This window comes from Phaseolus vulgaris, chromosome 10 (genome assembly GCF_000499845.2).
Source record: "Phaseolus vulgaris cultivar G19833 chromosome 10, P. vulgaris v2.0, whole genome shotgun sequence".
Taxonomy (NCBI): domain Eukaryota; kingdom Viridiplantae; phylum Streptophyta; class Magnoliopsida; order Fabales; family Fabaceae; genus Phaseolus; species Phaseolus vulgaris.
Window position 1 is genome coordinate 21747056 of NC_023750.2, and position 6000 is coordinate 21753055.

The following is a 6000-nucleotide window of genomic DNA, read 5'->3' on the forward strand; positions in this document are numbered from 1 at the left end:
TCTACTCAAGATAAGACTCAAAAGGAGTTTGGAAACCACACAAGGAATCACTATGACAAAGTTTCTTGACTTCAATTTCAATGTGATTTTCAAGAAGGCAAACACCCTGTTTAATGATATCAGTTCCTTGGAAAGGAAGAGAGGAAGGGTAGAAGCGTAAATGACTACAAGCTTCTAGAAACTAGGTCAAATGCGAGCACATGGAGTGTGTTTGTAGAAGCTAGGTTAAGGTGGGCTTTGGCACGAACCCAATTTATGCTAAGTATACCCTAATCTACTGAAATAAAAAACAAGGAAAATAGTTGGTGCTCAGGTCCAATTATGTGTTTATTGGTTCAATTGGGAAAATTGGGATTGGGTTTCATTCTTCTTACTCTTTTGTATTTTGAAAATCATAATAATATTCTATCCTTTGATGTTGATGCCCATATAAAATTCATTTATATCGATTTCTCGCATATAAAATTATTAAGAGAGTCTCCTAAATATTGATTCCTCAAATACTTATAAAAACATTTTATCGTTATGATTAGATGTTGATAGCAATTAACATTTCAAATCTATTCCTATCATGCAAATATGTTAAGCATTATAATTTAGGTCAGAGACTTAGAAGTACTTTTCAGTCAAATCTAAGGATCAAAATCATGGTAAACAAGCTTTACGAAAAAAATGGCAATACCAATCAATCAAGAACATAATATTATATTTAAATACCACCTCAATACATAAGAGTTTGAATAAATTACTCTTAATCCTAAAGGGTAGAATTAGTCACTCGTGTTGGCCATTACAAGCATAGAAAGCAAGAAAAGAAGATCCAAGAGGCCTCCTCTAGGATTTTCCATCCCCTTCTATTCTCCCAATGATGTCTAGGGTCATGCCTCATATTTAACCTAGTTGGGCTTCGGCTAAGTGACTTCTCACCTAGGCGTGGTTGGGCTCACCTAGGCGAGTTGGATAAAAACAGGTCCAACGTCATTAGAGTGATCTCACCTGGGCATACTAAGCTCGCTTGGGCGAGATCCTTTGGAAGCTTTTGGCTTAGGCGAGATTGGATGAGTGTTGGAACCTTCAAACATTCCCTTTTATCTTTGTATATTATCTTTCTGCCCTTTCATCTCCATGTTTCCCTAAAATTATGAAATTAACACATATTTGGGAATAAATAGTTCTTATTCATATTATAATCACAAATATGTATAAAGGTTTAAATTCATAAATTAGGGGTTATATGACAATTATTTTATCACTTAATATCCATAAGTGTAAGAATTGTAGGCCTAAAACAAGAGGGTGAATTGTTTTTAAACGTTTTTTGCAAACTTTGAAGGTATGGAGAAAGTCAATGAAGAATCAAAGCCAAAGGAATGAAAATGCTCAAGTTATAAAACTGTTTTAGTTGATTTCTAAAAAATTAATCGGTTGTTTTTTAGATTCAACCAATTGTTTTTATCTACAATTTATAAAAACAACTTAAAACATATATAATTGAGATTAGGGAAAGAGAGAATTACACAAACAAATTTATACTAGTTCACTCTTACACCAAGAGCTACATCTACTCCTCAGAAACCACTGGGTATTCCACTATGTAATCAACCACAAATTACAACCACACACACACCAAAGAAGTGATCTTGAACCCCTCAAGAACACACACTTCCTTTGGCAATACAACACACCACAAATCATAACAGTTTCTGACTCTGTGAACCATAGTTCTTTACAGAAATACAGATCAATAGAGAATAAGGAATGATCACACCTGATACAGATTAAATAAAAAAGATTACATAGCAGTCCTATTCCACTCATAGTAAGTTCAATCAAAGCCTGATGTATTGATATTTTCCCAATAATCCATCCATGTATTGTGATTTTCCATTAATTGAATGAAGTATTCTGAATTGAAACTCATTCTCTACCAAATCTCTCTTGCTAGTGAGCCTCTTTTGGCCTAGTGAACCTAGGAATGTTGGCCAAACCACCTTCAAGTCCTTTCGTTGCCTTGCTCAATTCTATTCCATAATCAAGAACTTGTATTGCACCAGGTGGACCAGAGCACATCAAAATCTTTCTTCCAACCTAAGTAAATTTTTCACAATTTTTTTTCTGTCAAGTCTTGTTCTTCACGTTTCATACCTATTCTTGGTTGTTTTTCCATAATTCTTTGCTTTCCATCGTTTATAATCATTTTTCACCAATTATAATTTGTTTCCACACTTTAAAAACAATTTTCCACTGTTTATTTTCATTGAAACCTTCATCAAACACTTTCATTTGTTGTCCATTGTCAAACCTTTTTTACTTCACTGTTTTGAGTTGTTTTTGTTGTTTTCTTCTTTTTAATTGGCTAATTTTGTGTTTTCTTTGATGTTTCAACATTTAATATCTCATATACACAATTTAAATGTTTACATTGCCTTTTGTTTGGTCCAAATTTCTTCAAATTGTTCACATATTCATAGGCATGCAATCTTGTCCAACACTGTTTTTGTCTTCAATGTTGCAGTTTGTTCTTGTTGTTCTAAGAAATTTAATCGATTGTTTTTGCTAATTTCTTGTTGTTTCACCATTTAATATGCGTTGTCTTTAATTTCATTGGTTAATCTTGACTTTTGTATAGTTTATTTTTGTTCAAGATCCATCGAACACTTTTTGCAACCTAACTTGTCCACACAGTGCCTGTTCTTGCTGTTTTCTTTTAATTTCGCATGCGTTCTTCTTATTTCTTGTGTTTCATTCTGTTTTTGTGAGAAATTAGGTGTTATCTTCCATTTCTAACCTTTGCATGTCAACTGTCACGTCCAAATATTACATAATCTTGTCAAACTTAGTCATGTATTGTTGTTGTATGCAATGTGTTTGCTAAATTTCTCTAGTGCACACCAATTGTTTGATAGAAGTCCTTGTTTTGTTTTTGCTGAGTCTTTGCTTTGGTATGTGTTGTGTTTCCCTATTCTTGAGTCTTGTAACTTGCTATTAGTTCATTAGTGAGTTTCTTTCATCATTTCCACTTATTTCGTGAAGTTTTGTCAATTGTTCTTTGGTTCCTTTAGGTTTCTATTCAGTTTCCAAAATTATATGATTTACACATAGTTTTGAAAATTTATGTTGACCTTAATTCATATCCAAAGCTTGTGAAACTTTTTATGTAAACACCTTAACATGTTACCAATACTCAGTAAAAAAGGCATGTTCTAATTCCAACTACAACAAAAATTTATAAATTTGAAAAGCCAAGTCGTTTTTTTGTTTGAAAACTTGTCTAAGTGTCAGTTTTGCTCTTGGTTTTAAATTTTCTACACCTAATTCCCTTGGTGTTTTCGCATGAAACTTTTACCATATCTTTTTTCATATGTTACCTATCTTCAGTTATTTCAACTTACAATTAGATGAATAAAAATTACCATAAATTGTACAATCCAATCTGCCAGTTTTGAAACCAGTTTCTCCTTGGTTGCCAAACTATTTACATTTTTACAAATTTGGTTGATTTGTTTCTCTGGGTATACATATCCTTTTTCCCTCAAATTTGTGGCATTTTGTTCCTTTTTTTAGCTCAGAATATACCATAAAAATTTCAAATTCAAACCTTTGTGAAAACATATATATAAATTATGGAACACTCCGTGCTAGTTCCCTTTAGAATTTTTGTTTTAAAATCTTTTCTAGAGCTTTTCTTAGGTCCTTTTGCTTGTGCTGCCTTTTCTTGGTTTCCTTAATTTTTGCTTATATTTTATTGACTTTTTATTCTTGTTTATCACATCTTATTTCATTTGAGTTTAGCTTTTCAAATTTTATCTTTTCTTGTTTTATTTCTTGGCTTCCTTCATTACACAATTTTGGTGAGTTAATGGTTCTTGAAGTGGTGCGTCAAGAAGTGGGGTGGTTCAACTTTCCTGGGAATTCTACTTTGGTTGTCCAAACTCTCTACCAAGAAGAGAAAGAGGGTCCTAAAGAACTCTTTTCAGACTACTTCATTTCAAAGGAAGCAAATCAACACACTTCATTTACAGCTTTACCAAACACCATTGATTTCACCTGTAATTTTGAATCACAAAATTTTGTGTCTTTTACATTTTTGCTCGAGTAATTTATTTTCTTTTTCATTGTTTTGGAAAATGCTCCAATAAGCAATCCCACTGAACTTTGTAATAGTTTTATGTATTAGTGTGATAGTATGTTAGTGAGCTCTAAGTGTTCATTGCACTATCACCATAGGTCTCGCCTAACATTTGCATTTCTTCTTATTTTCTTTAATATTTTATACTTTTATTTCTTTTTCTTGCTTTATAAGTTTTTGTGATACATTAGGGTATTCATTTTCTTGTGTTTATATAACATTTCTTTGGTTTTTAAGAGCATTTCTATATATACATATTTTTCCTGTTTTCCTTTTGAAGTTTTCTTTTGGAAACTTTTGTGAGATATCTTTAATGTAAGCTCTGGTTAGGAAAGTTGTGGTGTTGAACATTGGCTTTGATGTCTCCAAGTCTATGTGGATTGCTTGAAGACTTTGATGATGGGTTTCTGAGTGTGTTTTGGGTAGTTTGAATTTGTAATCCACTTATAGAATTGATCCAAGGTTATTTGATTTTAATCCTTTTGAAAAAGATGTGTTTTCAAAGAGAAACAGAAAAACAACCTGTTGATTTCTCATTTTAATCGATTGTTTTTCTCTCAACTTGTTTGAAGGGTTTTTAAACTGTTTGACTTTGGTTGACTTTGCTGTCAAACCAATTCAGTCAGTTGTTTCGAAAAATCAACCGACTGTTTTTTTGAAAATCCTTAACAAAATTCAGTTCAACTGATTCAATCTGTTTTGTTTGTTTTAAAATTGATTTGTCTTTTGCTTTAAACGTTTTTAATGACTGATTGAAGTATAAATAAGTTGTTATACTTGGTTGTTATGGATTCAAATTAACACTTTCAAAATCAGTTTTTCTAAGATTGCTTAAGGCTTTGATTTTTTTGCTAAGAGTGGAATATGATTGTTGTGTATTCCTTCAATCCAATTTGTGATTGTATCAGATGTATTATATTCCCTTCTTCCTTGATAATTGTATTTTTGTATTGGTGTTGCCAAGAAGTGTTGTGTGTTCTTGAGGGGATCAATATCAACATTCTTGGTATGGTTTTTGCCAAGGAGTGGTGTGTGTTCTTGAGGGGTTCAAGAGCATCACTCTTGGTGTGTGCAGCTTGTAATCTAGGGTTGATTACATAGTGAATTCTCAGTAGTTTCTGGGGACTGGATGTAGCTCAGGTGTAGAATTTGCAAGGATTTTGGTTAGAAACTTTTTGGAAAGAAGTGGTTTCTTTGGAAAATTTTGAAGGAGAATGTTGAGTATAAATTTTGTATGCATCCTTCCTAGAAGAGTTGTAGAAACCATCATCATGAGTATTTTTTAAAGTTGTTTTCAAAAGGTGTGATTCCACCTTGATGGCTAGGTGAACCACTTTCTTTAAAGAAGAGTACTCATGTAATTTTACAAAATCTATAATTTCTCTTCTTAAACCACTTACAAACCGGTTTATCTTTGACTCTGCATTATCATGCATATTCATTTTAGTCAAAGTTGTTTCAAAATCTTTAAAGTATTCATCTACCATTATATGTCCTTGATGAAGCCTTTGGAACTTCAACAAGTGTCCCTTCCTAGAAGGAAGAACAAACCTTGCGTGCATGCATGCCTTTAAATCATACCTAGAAACCACGGGCGGCCTCTTGTTTAGCCCAATGTCCAATACAAGATGGTGCCACCATTGGTTGGCATAGTCTAAGAAAACTCAAGAAGCTAACCTAACCTTTTGGTCTTCGGTGACCTTATACACATGAAGAATATGTTCAACCTTAGCTTCCCAATCTAAATACAAAGAAGGATGATTAGACCCATGAAAACTAGGTAACTTTACAAAATTAAAAGAATGTTGTTGTTGTGGTTGGTGATGATGGTTCTTTTTTGAAAAATTGTGCAAACTCCTTTTGTCTTCATC